At 43.4% G+C, this 16,898-nt stretch overlaps 1 pseudogene; it reads left to right on the top strand.

Annotated features, from left to right (window-relative positions):
- Positions 1-14,166: 14,166 nt before the first annotated feature.
- LOC134366502 (large ribosomal subunit protein eL30-like) lies at positions 14,167-16,411 on the top strand (annotated as a pseudogene).
- Positions 16,412-16,898: the final 487 nt, after the last annotated feature.

Here is a 16,898-nt window from a genome sequence, read left to right as displayed (position 1 = left end):
AGGCTAAGTGAAGCTAAAGAGTTTGCCCAAAGTCATATAACTAGGCTATGATAAATCTGGGATTTGAATACAGCTCTGTTTGACAATGAAGACCAGGTTAAATTACATTTAATTAAAATGTTATTTATTTATTTACTTATTGGCAGCTGGCCAGTACCAGGATCTATCTTTCCATATATTTTATTTAAAAAGTATATATATAATTTGAGTAAGTTTTAAAATATGTGACTAAAGAGTCAAAAATTATGATGACTAATCTACGCGGTAGAAGAGGTTGTGTGGATTGGTCATCAGAAGTTGCTCTAAACAATAGGGGTTGCTTTTCCATAAAGATGGTCATTGATATAAATTTCTTCAAGCTTCTGCCAAGCTTAGTGACCTCGGATACATAATTCTCCATCATCTTCAGCTTTAACTTGTCCTCCAAATCTCCCCGCTCTGGGTGCTGTAAATGGCAAGCTAATGCTTCCTTAGAAGAGTGTTAGTGAGATTGTCCTGTAAAATGTGATCGTAAAGCTATCAGTCTGTCTTAGACCATGTAGCTATCAGTCTATCTCAGACCACATGATTTTGATCCTCTCAAAAGCCAAGATATTGCCAGCTATCCTGACTACCATCCAGGGAAGCAATCACCACCTTCTCTTATCATGTTTAAATCTTATCTTCAAGTTTGAACTTGATAGTCCATTAAATAACTCTTCCCCAGGACCGACTGTGAACTCACCATTTGAGAGTCATCTCGCCATTTAATCTCACATTTCTTCGCTGGTGACATCAGAGATCTCAGACACCTTTCTCATCTGCAGACAACCTCTAAATATTCTTTTAAAAATAATACATTTTCTCATAATTCAGGTAACACAGGAAAATATAGTTAGAAACATTAAAATTATGTGAAATCCTTCAATCTAGAGGCATTACGATTCATATTTGAGTTCATTAAATATATTACAGTGATTATTGGGATAGGGTGCCATGGTCCACTTACACTCCCATGAGGAAGCCCCAGCCAGTTCCTTAGCCAGAATTCATTCAGGACAGAGCAAGTGTGCTGAGTATTCATCACCCACTCTCCTGAAACGTCCCCTTTACTTGCCACCTCTGAACATGGAGCCAGGCCTCCTCTGCTCCCCTTGCTGGCCCCTCTACCTTTCTAGGCTAAAGGGGTCTTTCAAACAGATGAATCCTCTAATCACAAAGAGTGCAGGGATCCCAGTAGTGGAGGATATGGTGCCCTGCCCTGATTCTACCCTCCAGGATGGAGCTATTTCCACACCTGCTTAGAGTATGTGTGGCCTCGTGGTAACACGCAATTATTGCTCTCTGGGAATTGCCCTTGGCCAAGAAAACTGGTGTCCATGGTTTATGCTCCCACCTGCAGGCAGCCTACATCCAGTGACTTGTCAATAGGTGGACACCAAGGCCCAGCCCCCCTGCCTCAGCTCAGGACCACGGTGAAAGTTTGTCCCAGCTTCCAACTCCCTGTGGAATCAACTAGTTGAGGCAAAGCCTTTGCTACATCTGAGCTCAATTTCTCTCTCTACGCAGTCCTGCTGCCTGTGTTCCTTTATGGAAATAGTTCCTGAGACTATTCCCCAATAAACCACCTCCATGCAAATCTTTGTCTTGGAGTCAGTTTCCCAGTGAACTTGGCTTGAAAGAGTTGGTTCTGGGAGTGGTCCGAGGAAGCAGACTCTAAATGGAATTTTGGAATTTCATCACTCACTGGCAGGTGAAGTGGAGAAGTTGTTTAAACCTTCACTTATGGTACAAAGGGACTGAATATGAGCAGAAGGGCACAATGGGCAGGTGCAATTTCTCAGGTATCCAAGAGGTTGGAAGAGAAGTAATTAAGAGAGTAATGAAATTTGATGATTCCTGATGAGTACCATATATGCTTTGCTGTAAGACATTGAACATGATCATTAATTTAGGCAAAGTGTGAAAGCAGAGGACCCTTTAAAAAAAAAAAAAGATGATCGGTAAGGGGATCTTAACCCTTAACTTGGTGTTGTCAGCAGCATGCTTGCCCAAGTGAGTGAACCGGCCACCCTTATATAGGGATCCGAACCTGTGGTCTTGGTGTTATCAGTACTGCACTCTCCCACGTGAGTCACGGGCCTGCCCAAGAGGACCCTCTTTGCAGCATATGAGTGACCCTCATTTCTTGTAGCAGGAGGGCCAAGAAAGATGAGAATCAGACTCAGGACTTAAATATAAGGATAGTGGAACTCCAGAGAAGAACCCTGATGCTTTGCCTCCCACGGATTTGTCACCCCTTTCCCCCTGGGTGATGGAGCCACCAAAAACTACTCAAAGCCCATCTCTTCTGAGCAGTGAGAAGCCCCAAAGAGAGGTTAATCTCCCAGAACCCTCAAGAATGAGGCATTCCTTCCATTTGGGAAATTAACCACGAATTGGGGGTCTCTTCTTGCATTTATTCTCCAGACCAGGAAGTTCCAGGAAGAGAACATAGGTGGGGTTTTTGCTAAGTACAGTTTAACATGTTTAACAATAAAAGCTGGTAACATTCAGTTAGGTGACATTCTATAATGCAGTTAAGTCAATCCATTAGCAAAAGCTTGATTTTAGCAAACATTCTCTTCTTACAGCAATTTCCCAGTATCTTTACATATCAATCAGTAACCTGTATGTCTTTGATCCAGCAAGCTTGCTGTGTTACAACTCTTTATCTTACAACAGAGACTGTAGCTGGGGGAAAACTTCCTGTCCTTTGCAAGGTCAAACTTGCAATTTGAAACTGTAAGTCTTTGGAAAACCAGGCCCTGTGAAGTACATTTGTTTTATGCATACTTCACAGAACCCAGAAAATCTGCTATGCCAGTGTCGGGGCCATGGTTGCAAAAGAGTAGAGGCCTAAGACTTGGGATGAAGAAAAAGGGGTCAATACACTTGAGAGCCTTGAAAACTCAGATTCATCTGGATTCTCTAGCCCTGCAGAAGTGGCCCACTTCTCTCTCTTCTCTCTGTTATTGCTCCTCCCTTGCATGATGGCTTGAAGGCAATGCAGAGGCCACCCCACCCCACTCCTTTCAGAATGCACCCCCATCTCCCCTTCTGGCCACGAGACAGATATTAGACCAAGTAACAATGTAACACACAGGAGAAGTGCTGGACCTGCTAAGAGAGCAAGGAAACTACGAGTCAAAGGAATAAAACCTGAATTGCAGTCATAAGGAAAGATCAGACAAACACAAATATTCTACAAAATAGCTGTCCTGAACTCTTTAAAAATGATAAAGTCAGCTGGCCAGTTAGATCAGTTGGCTAGAGCACAGCTTTATAACACCAAGGTCACAGGTTTGGATCCCCACACTGGCCAGCTGCTAAAAAATAACAATAAAAATGACAAAGTCAAGAAAGATAAAGAAAAGCTGAGAAGCTCTTCTGAATTAAAAGAAATCAAAGAGATAGGACAAAATAAAAGCAACATGTGGTCTTGGCCTGGTTCCTGGGCCAGACTCTAAAGTGCCCTGCAGTGGATCCAGATGGCACCTCCTGGACCTCCTCTTTAGGACCAAGGTGCTATTCCCCAGCTGAAAGTATTGCCTGAGCAGGTCACAGTTCAGTCATTCCCCAGGAATTTGCATCACCTAAGATTACACACCCTTCCTGGGGCACCCCACATCCAATGATTGGTTAATATGGGGATACAGAAATCCAGCCTTCTTGCCCGAATTTGGGACATCTCTGGAGTTCCATTCTAGCTTTGGAGCTTTCCACGGGATTGGCTGAAGCCTTTGATGCAAGTGACTCACAGTTCAGCTTATCCCTTTGCCAAATCCTACTTTCACTCCCTTACACGTGCATGCCCCAACAGACCACTCCCATGCAAGTTTCCATCTCGGAGTGTGTTTCCCAGGAAATCCTATCTATGAGACCAACCCAAAACCAAAAGACCTCTTCCTTCAAAAGAACTGCAATCCCTGCCTTCTCCATCTGCCACCAGTCAAATGTTGTAATATTTACACTTGAGCATGTACATTGTGTGTGTTGGGTGGTAGGAAAGGGGGTGAAGGAGATGGTGGCTAAAGGGTATTCCATTAAAAGAAGGCTTTTAATGGGAAGATGGGGGAACAAAGAAAAAATATCTTCCCAGTGATTCAAACATTATTATTAAATTCCTGGTGTCCTGAAATCTTATTTAAAAATCCAAATTTTTGAGAATTATCTAACATAATACTTTCAGTAACAATTTAAAATTTTATCTTTATCAGACAAATAATAGACAGTGTTTTAGGAGAAACTGCCAGGTGCTTGTTAACATACTGGCCAGCGGGAGAGAGGAAATCCTAGGAGACTTGGAGTCAAATACAGGCCAAAATTACAGCTCTGCACCTTGGCTATAAAACAGGGCCACAATAGGGTTCAGTCACATTAGGATTATAAGAGATAATGTCTGTAACAGCACTTTGTCAGTCTTCAAATGTTAGTTATAATTATATAGGACAGTTATAAACCTCAAGAACTATACAGACTAGGATGTCTCACTCTGACTCATTGACATAAATCTGTCCTTTAGTACGATTGCACATTGGACATGTTTCCCAAACATTTTAGTTGAAAAATTTCAAACTTAGAGGAAAGTTAAAAGAATGTAATGTGGACCCGTGTACCTTCAACCTAGTTTCACCAGTTTTTAAAATTTTGCCATATTATATAATTTTTTTTCTGAACTACTTGAAAGTAGACATCATGACAGTTAATCCTAAACATTTCAGCATGGGTCTTAAGAACAGGGACTTTTTCTGTTAACCCCAGTATATCGTCTCACTTAAGAAAAGTAACACTATTCATCTCATCTGCAGTCCAAATCTGAATTTTCCCAATTGACTCAAAAATGGTTTTCAAAGCTGGTTTTTCTTTATTTCTTTCTTGTTTTCAGGCATCCAAGATCTAGTCACATGACATTTGGTTGTTATGTCTCTCGTGACTTCTAATGTATAAATTTCCCCTTATTCTTTCATTTGCTTTGCATGATAATGACTTGCTTTAAAAGTCCACACCGGTCATCTTGTAGAATGTCTCACAGACTGTTTTATTCTTATTTCCTCATGACTACATTCTAAGTGAACATTTTGGCACTAGTAGCACATATGGGATATCGTGACCTATTGAACATTTTTCAAGACCCAACCAAGAACTTGGATATAGTTCTTTTGGCTTTAAGCTACAAAAATGACTACTATTAACTCAATGAAAAAATTAGTCTCTTGGAAGGCTATTTGTTAGAGTGGACTATAAAATCAAAGAAAGGATGAAAATCCCAAGTCTCAGGGAGGCAGGCACCAGGACTGGTCTTGGGACCCCAGAAGCAGGAGTTCATGGTCCCCTGGGCACTGTTATTGATGTGACTCAGCTTCCGTGACAGCACTTGGGTCAGAGTCAGGATCACATGGTGTGGGCTTAGCCAGTGGGGAAATAGAATTGCGCAGACACTTGGCTGCTTTCTATTTCACTGTTGAGGACAATTTACCATTGCACGAGGCTTATATAATAAGGCTTTTATTTGCTTTTTTGATCCTGCCAACAGATCAAGAGACAGGAAAGTCCATGAAGAATCCCCAAACAGTAGAATATCTTCTAGGTCATAAAATCTTTCTATGCAGATCGTTAGCCATCCTTCCAGCCCTAACCCTCTGCCCTCTGGTTAATTAAATCACTGACATCCCAGTCTCCCAAGCCATAAATCTGGAAATCTCTTAAGGATCCTCCTCTCAGCCTTCACCTCTAGTGGCTCAATAAGTGATTTCATTCTGCCTCTTCGTTTCAGCAACTGTTGCCAACTCACCCTCTACTATGGTCCCTTATCACCTCTTGCTTGGACGGCTGCAAAAGACGTGAGCTGAGCCTGTTGGTAGCCTTCCCACTGTCAACCCTTCATTTTTCCTTTGCTAACACAACAAACAATTTTGTTTGGGTTGCAATGGGCCCAGCCCCAGTGGACAGTTATAGTTGATCTCAGACAGTGTGGTGATACCGTTCCCTTTTGTTCTATGCTCACATTTCTGCCCTTCCTCACAGCTCTGAGCAGCCTCGTGACTTCGTCTGGCCAATGAGATGGAAGGAAAAGTCTGTTGGGGGTTGCTGAGGGATATTTTCCTTGCTGATACATAAGACATCTTTTTCCACCCACCCCTTCCTTTTTTCGTGATTGAGAACACAATGCCTAGAGTCCAGCGGCCACCTTGCAATCTTGGAAGCACGAGCTGTTTTCTTGGTCTAGAACACATCTCTCCTTTGTCTTTCTAGCTGATTTCTGTTTATTCTTCATCTGGGGAACCTCCTCTTTGCACCTGAACTTGTGCACCCTTCTTCTATATCACTGGTCACTGTGTTTTGTCTACCTGTGTGTCAGCCTAATTACACATGATGTTTTTGAGGTTGACAAATGTCTTAGTACATTTTCTGCAGCTATTACAGAATACTTGAGATGGGATAATTTATTTCTCACAGTTCTAGAGGCTGGGAAGTCCAAGAGCATGGTGCTTGCATCTGGCATAGGTCTTCAGGTTGCATCATCCCATGGCAGAAGGCAGAAAGGCAGGCAAGCCCTCAAGACAGAGAGAATGAGGTTGAACTTATGCTTTATCAGGACCCCACCCCCACAATAACTAACCCACTCCCTCAATAATGGCATTAATCCATCACCTCTTAAAGGTCCCACCTCTGAATACTGTTACAATGGCAATTAAATTTCAACATGAGTCTTGGAGAGGACATTGAAATTATAGCAGCATGTATGTTCTCTTCTCTGTAAGAAGCAGCATAAATGAGTTAAGAGCAAAGAGTCTTCCCTCAAAGCCCTGGGTTCAAATTCTCACTGTGCTCCTTTACAGGTTCCATGGATCATTCCTTTGATCTCAAAATCCTAATTTTTTCAAGGGCTGGCCTGAGGCTCACTTGGGAGAGCGTGGTGCTGACAACACCAAAGTCAAGGGTTAAGATCCCCTTACCGGTCATCTTTTTAAAAAAAAAAAATCCTAATTTTTTCATGTGAAAAATGGCTATAAGATTATTACTATCTGTATCATAGGATTGTTATGAAGAATAAGGAATCAATGCATATTAGCTTAGCACGGTGCCTGATGCATGATAACATCTCATCAGACATTAATTGCCATCATTATTATTTCTGTCCCTGGCACCCGTACAAAATCAGACACCTACTAGATGGCTGAGCTCTGATTCCTAATGCAGCTCAGAACTCCTGACTCCACGTCCAGTGCTCTTTTTACTGGCCTAAAGTTTAGGGAGTTTACAGAAGCACACACCTCCCTGCCAGTGCAGGGGCTGCCGTTGTTGACTGCGGGGTGACTCAGACATATGACTCATGTCCCATTCATTTAGAGCCAGATGTCACTTGGTCACCCGGTCACTTAGCATCTAGATAATATTGTCTCAAATCCACGATATCATTACACGAGTAAGTCCAAAGCCATTTTTTTTTTACTTTAAACTCCACTTTTTTAAAAAACCAATTTATGGGTATGACAGAGACAGCTATTGTTTTGCATATTCATTCTGTCCTCATAAAACCCTCGATTTGAGATGAGCTGAGGAGTGACTCAGTTGAAGATTGTATTTCTCAGTCTCTCTTTCATTTGTTCAAGGAAATTATATGGAAAGATGTAGACACTACAGATGGTGCACCGAGCAGAAAAGTTTTCCTCTTGAGCAAGGAATCCAGCAGAGCACAGATTCTAGGCTCTGTGGGATTAGGTTCAGGAGAGGCAAAATGTAGTAGGTTTTTAAAAGCCAAGATACTGAGAACTGCTTCTGTGTCATGTTAGGAAATCCTGGTGTCTGAGTGCTGCTGATTGGCTGGCAAAGTCTGGATTTGCTGCTGGGTTAAGCATTGGGCTGGCTGGAAGCCATGCCATGTATGTGGGTACCTGCTGTGGGATTGTGGCATCCAGCAACCTCTGCTTGAGTTAGGATTATCGTGCTCAGTGAAGTCTGCCCCAGTGTCAGCAGGCTGGTTGGCCAGATCTGTGTTTGGTCACATCTATGTGTGGGTATGTGTCTAATTCTGGCCAAGAAAATGCAACTGTTTTGTGCTGTGTCTAAGAGGCCTGGTCTTCTCCCTCATGTTGGATGGGAATGCAGTTACAAGGCTGAGGTTGGAGCCACCCTGGGACCATGTGATGGAAACCATGCATGTAGGATAGTAGAGTGGTGAGTTTGAAGGAGGCTGGCCCTCTGATGATTGCGGAGCCACCAAATCAACCCTTGACTGCTTTCCTCCTGACTTTGCTTAGATGAAAGAATAGTGAGCTTCTATCTTATTGAAGCCGGTCTTTGCAGAGCCAAGCCCATATACATGCTGAGCAGGACGAGGTCCACCTACCTGAAAGGCAATCTTATTTTTAAATAGGATTTTTCCTACCCTCTTATCCTCCTCTATTCATTCATTCATTGCAAAAATGCTCGGTATAGTACACCAATGCTTCCTTTGCTTTATACGTAGGAGGGGACAGGACTTCTAGTAAAAAACAGTGGCACTGAGAAAACCAGATGTCATTGTCACCAACATCCTTTTTATAGTTCCCAAGGCTTGTGTGGTCTCTCGGAAGTAAGGATTGACTGATAACATGGTGTCACAATACGATCAGAGTTTAAAGGCATGTTTTTAGTGCTAATTATAACCACAGTGGGATATTGTGGTATTTTGTTTCTCTTCCCTTTTTTTGCAGCACCGTATAGGATGGCAGTCAGGTGCAAATATTTTTCCTGGTTTCCTAGGTGGCTTTGAAAATTAGGTCCAGTTTTTCCGGTGATGATCACTTGGACTCTGGTGTCATTGGAAAGTGCCAAGACCCCAGAGAGAAATGCTTGAAATGGAAACCTGGAACATGGACTACAGTCAAAATTAAGTTTATGGAAAATGAGACAATGCAAAAATATTCTTGGTTTATGTTAAAGTTTGGGAACAAGATTCATACTTGCCACATAACTTCCATTTATTGAGCTCTGACTATGTAGTAGTACTTACTACTTATTGGCATGTTGCTGAAGTGCTTATAAGATGATTTTTCTTACTTCTCACCGTGTTTTGAGGTGGGTATTGCAAAATCCAATTTGCAACCGAAGTAACCGAAGCCTGGAAACATTCAGTATCTGGCTCATTATTACATTAAAGGTAAACTTTGAGTCCAGGTCTATATGACTGCAAGTCTCTGCCTCTATGGAGTGTGTTTTGAGACTGGTGAGGCATAGTGAGAAGACTGTGGGGTCCTGGCTTTGCACACAGTAGCTCCCTGACTTTGGGTGTGTTCAATCTCTCTGGGCTTCTGTTTTCTCATTTGACAGCATCATGTCCTCCTGTGCCCATCAGCAAGAGGAGATCATTGCCCCATAATCCAGGCAGCCTGCTTCTGTGGTTTCCCATCTTGTGGGCTTGTGCAATGACTGATCAGTGTGTGAGAAAACTCTGGGAGGATTTTATTGGGCAACAGAATAGGCGATGTTGGGGACGTTCCCACAGAGAGAGAGAGAGGAGACTTGGGTAAATCATCAACACCCCCCACCCCTCACGGCGGTTCTCTGCCCACCTATCTCCATTGGATGGCAACACTTTGTCCCAGAATTGGGTGACTCAGCACTTGCAGGGAAGAACGTCGGAGGCTGAAGTTGCCAGAGGAAACCAAACAGTCCTTATTTACCAAACTGTCAAAATCCTATCATTGCAATTAAGGAGATAGGCAATTAACTGTGTCTTAATTACAGCAGCTGCCACTTCTTCTGAATGCTGTAATTTACAGAGAGAATGGGAGGAGACTTTACATTAATGTGTGTCTTTAAACAACGAAAAACATTGATGGAGCCTGAAGAAAATTGTCAGCCGTGGTCTCGAGGCCCCTCCTGGGAAGAGGCATTGTGACTAGATGTGCTTACAGAGAGCCATGATTTCTCTTTGCCTCTGTTGCTAATGGCTGCATTTGTAACAAATGCCAGAATACGTTATTATATCCTATTTTGTACACAATGCAATTTACTGATTTCAATAGGAATATCATCTGTGAAATTCTCTGCAAGTGTCATCTCAGTTTTGTTTTGTTTTCTTAAAACAGTTTTAAAGCAGAGTTTGAAACAATGAGTGCAGACCCATGGACAGAGAAACAAGCTTTTAAATTCAGGATTTTGAAGGGTAGTCAGATTTGCATCTGTACAACCACTCCGTGAGGAAGGTTTCATCATCACGCTTTGCACAAGAGGACACTGAGGCTGAGAGAATCTAAGAAACTTGTTCAGGGTCACAGAGCAAGCTGTTAAGTAGTCATGTCGATTTCAAGCCCTGGTGTGACTGCAGAGTTGCCTTTTCCCCAAAGGCTGGTTGGCCACATGGGAGGCACCATGAGGTGCCCCAGTGAGGGATCTCAAACAGGGGAGAGCACAGGACCATGGCAGATCCTGTAAGATCTGTGCACCGTGCACAAACCCCACATGTCGGGATGGCTCACCTCACAAAGACCATGAGACAGAGACCGATGCAATCAAGCAAGAGGTTTTTTATTTCCTGCATGCTGGGGTCACTCAGCATTCAAGACAAAAGCGACCCCGAGCCTTTAACACAAGAGCTTTTTATGCAGTTTTTTAGACAGACTTTCACGATAGGATGAGTTGTTTACTGTTTACAGGTTATCAGAGGTGACCTTTGGATTTATTGGTGGGCTTTAGCGAGCTGGTACCCTGATAAGGAACAGTGCACTTCCCAATCATTTATCTTCCAGGTGGCTTCTAGATAAGGAACTGGTCAGTCAGTTCCTGGAACCGGGTGGTGTTTTACTCCCTTCCTGGAATTTAATGTGTCTGGGCCTGCCTTACTTAAAATGACATTAGTTATGTTTTCTCGTTTTTAGCAAGCATTAAATACAGAAGCAAATTAAGCATGTTAAAGTTATATTTTTTTCTACAATCCAGGATGAGCAGCAGCACTTAGAAGTGACCAAGTGGCAGGAAAGGTGGCTGGCAGGCTGGGGCCCAGACTCGGCTGCAGGTAAGAGCTATGCTTCAGTCTCTAGGAGGCCCCGGGGTGGGACAGTAACAACATAAAGCTTTCAAGCCAGACCGACCAGGCTTCAAACCCCTGCTCCTCCTCTTCCCAGCCAGGTGACCTCGGCACATGTCCTTATCATCTCCGAGCTGCAGTAACGTCAGTGTCCTTCATTGGTATGCTGGGGACCAGATCAGCCTTGCACAGCTGGTGTGGGAATATAAGGAAGGGTATGACACTTGGCTCAGGGCCTGGAAGAGCGGCTGGCACCTTGAAGGTACCCGGCCCATATTAGCACATTCTTCCTCCTCCCCAGAAGGGGACTGGACAGGGCTTCAGATCTAGGAGGCAAGGGGAGTGCTGGGTGGTTACTAGAAAAAGGAAAACTCCAGCGGCTGGTGAGAAGGACGAGAGCATATGTGGGGGAAAGGAGACTCAGTCTTAGTTATTGTTTTTTTTTTTTCTTTTGTTTGGCAGCTGGCTGGTACAGGGATCGAACCTATGACCTTGGTGTTACAAGCCTGAGCTCTAACCACCTGAACCAACTGGCCAGCCTGAGACTCGGCCTCAGGAGCAAGGGGGACACCTGTTATCATCGCCAGGGACTCATGCCGGATGAGTACCTCCAACTTCACACTGAGTCCTACACAGCTGAGTTTGCAGCGGTCGAAGGCCTCCTGCCTCAGACCAGAAGGAATCCTAGAACCTGCACGTGAGACTAAATGGCTTAGCTGTGGGCAGAGGAAGGACGCTGGCTGCGAAGCTGGGCAGACTCCAGCACCCAGGATGGCAGCTGGGTGGCCTGGGTCTGACTTGCTCTTCACAATCCTTGGACTTGCTGTCTGGCAGCCTGCAGAGAGATTACAACTGCCTTGATGAGAGGATGCAATGAGGGAGGGGGTCTGTGCCTGCACGACATCCCAGCTTAGGCTGGTTCATTTGGAACAATCTCTTTCTGTGTCTGGTTGGACTTTGATCTCTCTTCGGGGGAGACATTAGAGTTTTCAATACGATACCTTGATGTAGAGATAAAATTACTTAAAAGGAAGTGGGTGCCTATAATTACCTTCACAAGACAATTGAATATAAGCTGAGAGTAACTTGGTAACCTGCATAGTACAGACAGCATCAGCCCAGGGAATGGGAGCCTCCCCTTGCCCCCTCTTTACTCCTCTGACCGAAGTCAGCATGCAGGAAAGAAGCTGTTAGTCATCTGGATCCTAATGGAACCCGAAGTTTGGGTAGCTTCTCCTACAGGGACGAGCATCTCCATTTGTGACCCACATAATTGCAGAGGTACCACTCATCCAATGACCAGCAGCAGAGGTGCCAGCCAGGAGGTGCCACTTTGTGGGGCAGAGCTCTGTGTCTGAGAGTCACTAGTAGTTTCTAGAAGGGGAGGCCAGAAGGCCAAAGAGCACAAGGGAGGGATGGCACAGACATGGAAGACAGAGTTATGGGTCTGGGGGACCATCCTGGTGTACCCCACTGTCTTAAAATAATGGACTTTCTAATTCATCATTTGCAGGAGATTGCAACACATCTGCACCCTGCATCTTGTTAACGCCTGTATATTCAGACTTAGCACAGAAGCAACAATTTTCTTTTTGAAACTTATGGCAGAAAAATTAATAATTTTGAAGTGTATTAGAATAAGAAATTTTAACTCATTAATAATTCACAGTTCTTATGTCATCTATTTTGGTGTTTGTTTAAAGTAAGTATAATGAACTAACTGAAAGACATTCCTATAGTATGGCATATTTTCATTTAATAAAATGTATATTTAGTCTGAGATAACGGTACATTTTATTTCACTAAGAAAATAAGCTTACTCAAAATGTCTTGATTTAGAAGCAATAAATGTTAACTGGCTACAGCCCACTGGAGTTCACATTGGGCAGAGTTTGGGGACCTTGACCATCGTTCTTTCATTCAGTCATATTTAGCCACCAGTAAATCTCCCTTGCCCACAGAATCACAGAAAGTACAGCTGGGTGAACCTTGGAGACCATTTGGTTAAATGACGAAATTGCTGAAGACTATAGTAAAGTTCATTCGTCCATTCAAAACGTGTCAATGGAGTGTGCTGGGTGTGGTGCCAGTTTGCATACACAGTGGTTACCGCATGGGCTGCAGGCAGATCGAAAGCAAAGCCTCGCTTCTAGTGACCCTTGGTTTTTTTACTTTTCCATACCTCATGGGAAGGTCAGTGAGCCCAGTCAGGGCTCCCTCTAAGATGTTTTGTAAAAATAATTTAATAAAATTCTCAGGACAGAAAACCCACTTTTACCTATCGTGAGTAAAAAGACTGGAAAGAGACCAGGAGAGGAAAGAGAAGAGGGTTGAAAAGACCTAAGGAATCTTTGGGACAGGGGTTAGAAAACTCCTAGGCAGATCCGCAGACCTGAGTGGAAGTGGCCAGTGACTACAATAGGGGTGCACTGCAGGGACGGGCGGGCACCTAACCCCGCTGTCCAGCTCTAAACTATTAGTGCTTGTATTAGTCCTTTTCTGTTGCTTATAAGAAAATACACAGAATTGGGTGATTTATAAAGAAAACAAAATTTATTGCTTGTAGTTTCAGAGGCTGGGAAGTCCAGAGTCCATGGAACACACCTGGTGGTGACAGTGACCCAAGGGTCTCACGTTGCAAGGTGGTGGAAGCAGAAAGAGACAGACTCTCACATGCTCTCCTTTTAAAGTCCTCAGAACCATGCCCATGACCACCATTATTAATCCATTCACTATGGCATGGTCCTACAATCTAATCACATCTTCAAGGCCCCATCTTTCAACTACTATACTAGGATTTCCCACCCTCAACAGTTATAGTGGGGATTAAGCCTCAATGAGGTTGGGGGGTATCTAATCTACAGCAGTGGTGTTGTGGGAAAATGGGCCCAGTGTTGCCAGGTCTTCCCATTTTCCAAGAGAAAACAGATTTTTAATGGGAACCTTCTTGGCTTCTGGTACACTGAACAAGCTGAACAAAGCATATAGTCGAATTGATCCTATTGCCCATCAGTTTTCAACTCTGTGAATTAAAAAATTTTAAAAACAGGTGAAGAGCTTTGCATTGTGGAAACTGCTTCTTTTCTCACTCCTCTACTCTTGGTTGGGGGCCGTCCTGCACCTAAGGCAGGAAGATGGTGGCTGCAAGGAATATGAAAAAGTAGCTGGAGTCAATCAATTCTAGGCTCCAGCTCATGATGAAAGGTGAAAAGTATGGGCTGGGGTAGAAGCAGACTCTAAAGATGATCTGACAAGACAAAGCAAAATTGGTCATCCTCGCCAATAACGGCCCAGCTTTGAGGAAATCTGAAAGAGTACTACACCATGTTCGCCAAAACTGGTGTCCATCACTACAGAATGTGAGAAATACTGCAGAATATGCACATTGCCTATCACTGACCCAGGTGATTCTGATATCATTGGAAGCATTCCAGAACAGACTGGTGAAAAAAGTAAATCATGCAAGATTTTTCTTTAATAAAACTTGCCAGAGCTTGTTTAAAAAATTTTTTTTTAACTTTTAATTTTTCATTTTTAAAGTTTTTTAAATTAAAAAGCTTTTCAATTTTTTTTTTTGCATAAAAGGCGAACAAATTGTTGTCGCTCCTCTCTTTAATCCCATTCTGCTTTTCCTGCAGTGTTACATTCTTTGCCTTAGAAAAGGTCCCCGAGTCATTTATTCACAATGATATAATTGAAGTTTTTGATTTAATAGTAGAACTCTGTTAGCAGAATCCATTCCAGTACATTGGGTACTGAAGATATGGGGACTCAAAGAACTGGGGAGAGCCCACCTGGGTGAGACTTGTGTTCATGTGAGCAGTATTGTCCTTTCCCGTGGTTTTCTCCTAAGGCTCCCACATTGGCTCTTTGGCAATGAGAAAGTATCCAAGAGAATCCTACCCTCTTCATAGCCTAGGACACTTCAGCTGATGCAGGGCCACCCCTCTGCCTTTGGAGCCTGGCCCTCCCAGCGGATCACCAGGACTTCCAGGACTGGGATGTGCTTGCAGGTGAGTTGGTGCCCTGGAAGAGGTAATGCCAGGGAATAGGTATGGCTCTCAGCAGTCAAGCAGAAAACTGGGGCCTGCCCAGGACCGCAAGGGTTTTAAATCTTTGCAGACAGTTATCCATTCTTTACTTGTGAAGCTAAATGTATTATGTTTTCTACATGCTTTTTTTTAGCTGCAGCTGTGGAATTTAAGAAACTCTACTATGGGGATTACTTGATCATGCTCACTCCTTACAAGAAGGCGTGGATGCTCAGAGATGGTTGCACCTGCTAACCAGCCTGCTGCTCTCCTTCTAACACCCTTTTTTGGGTCTTGCATTGTGTGTTGGATACGGACCAAACTCCTTGGTCTGATATTCGTGATCTTCCCTCTGCACTATTTGCAGTTCCCTGGGCACACTGTAAAGTTTATCTTAGTTGTTTTATTGCTCCAACTTGATGTGACATTTCTTTCATTTTTCAGCTGTTACATTTCGCTCATTTGCTTACTTAGTTACTAAGTATTCGGAATACAAATATGAACAAAATGTGAACCTTGTCCTCAAAGAATTTGGAATTTAAAAAGGGAGACAGGGGCCGAGCCTGTGGCGCACTCGGTAGCGTGCTGCGCTGGGAGCGCGGCACCGCTCCCGCCGTGGGTTCGGATCCTATATAGGAATGACCCGTGCACTCACTGGCTGAGTGCCGGTCACGAGAAAACGACAAAAAAATAAAATAAATAAATAAAATTTGAAAAAAAAAAAAAAAAAAGGGAGACAGACAGAAAAGTAAGCTCTCTCTGCCTGGCTAACTCTTCAGTCTCCTCAGTACCCGTATGTTCCTGTCCTCTGGACAGCTTTCAATGACCAGTAAAGGTTGGGTTATGTGCCATAATTTACATAGTAATTGCCGGATTTTTTAGTCTTTACCCATTAGTCTGTTAGTTTTTTGAGAGAGAACACTTTCTTACTCACGGTGGTTCTCTCAGAGCTTAGAAAAGTGGTTGTTTATTGAATAAATGAATGAATGAATTTGCTAGACTAGAGGAAAGCATAGTGGTGGTTTCATCTATCACAGGCCTGAAAGTCAGGGAGGATTTCCCAGAGAATTCCTGCTATGGTCTAAATGATTGTCCCTCCCAAAGCCCATGTGAAAACTTAATTTCCAATATGGTATTTGAAAGGTGGGGCCTTTAAGAGGTGATTGGATCATAAAGACTATACCTTCAAGAATGGATTAACGGGTCTGTGGTTTAATGGGTTGTCGGGAGTGGCTCTGGAGGCTTTATAGGGAGAGCAAGTGACATATTAACCCCTGCTGTCGCCAGATCTCCTTATGTGATAACCTGTATTTCCGCAGGACTCTGTACAGAGTCCCCACCGCGATGAAGGGGCCTCACCACATGTGCCCCCTGGACCTTGGACTTCCCAGCCTCCAAAACTATAAGAAATAAATTTTATTTTCTTGTAAATTACCCAGTTTCAGTTACTGCATTATCAGCAACAGAAAACTGACTAAGACAATGCCTACAATGAATTCAGAAGAATGATCAAAAGTAAGAATAATTAGTCAATTTCAGCTTCCACAGATGATAGCTAACACCCCAATTCACTCCATGCAGAAAACCATTACAGAACCTGGACATAATGCAAAAATCTAACACCTGAAGGTGCTGGAGAGTAAACAGAAGCAGATACACTTTAGTGGAGAGCTGTCTTGGAGCCCGGGAGGAAGGGAGACCAGGGGTTTTGTGGCTTTAGCCTGGGGCTACAGCTGGCCGGGGGAACCAAAAGAATGGTGCCAGAAAATGTTGAATGCTAAAGGAGGTGGGGTAATTCTGGAAGGGCAAGAGCCAAAGAGAGGTTCTCCTAAATT

Source organism: Cynocephalus volans, chromosome 18 (assembly GCF_027409185.1).
Source record: "Cynocephalus volans isolate mCynVol1 chromosome 18, mCynVol1.pri, whole genome shotgun sequence".
Lineage (NCBI taxonomy): Eukaryota > Metazoa > Chordata > Mammalia > Dermoptera > Cynocephalidae > Cynocephalus > Cynocephalus volans.
Note: the sequence above shows the minus strand (reverse complement) of the source record. Positions and strands in the feature narration are given on the sequence as shown.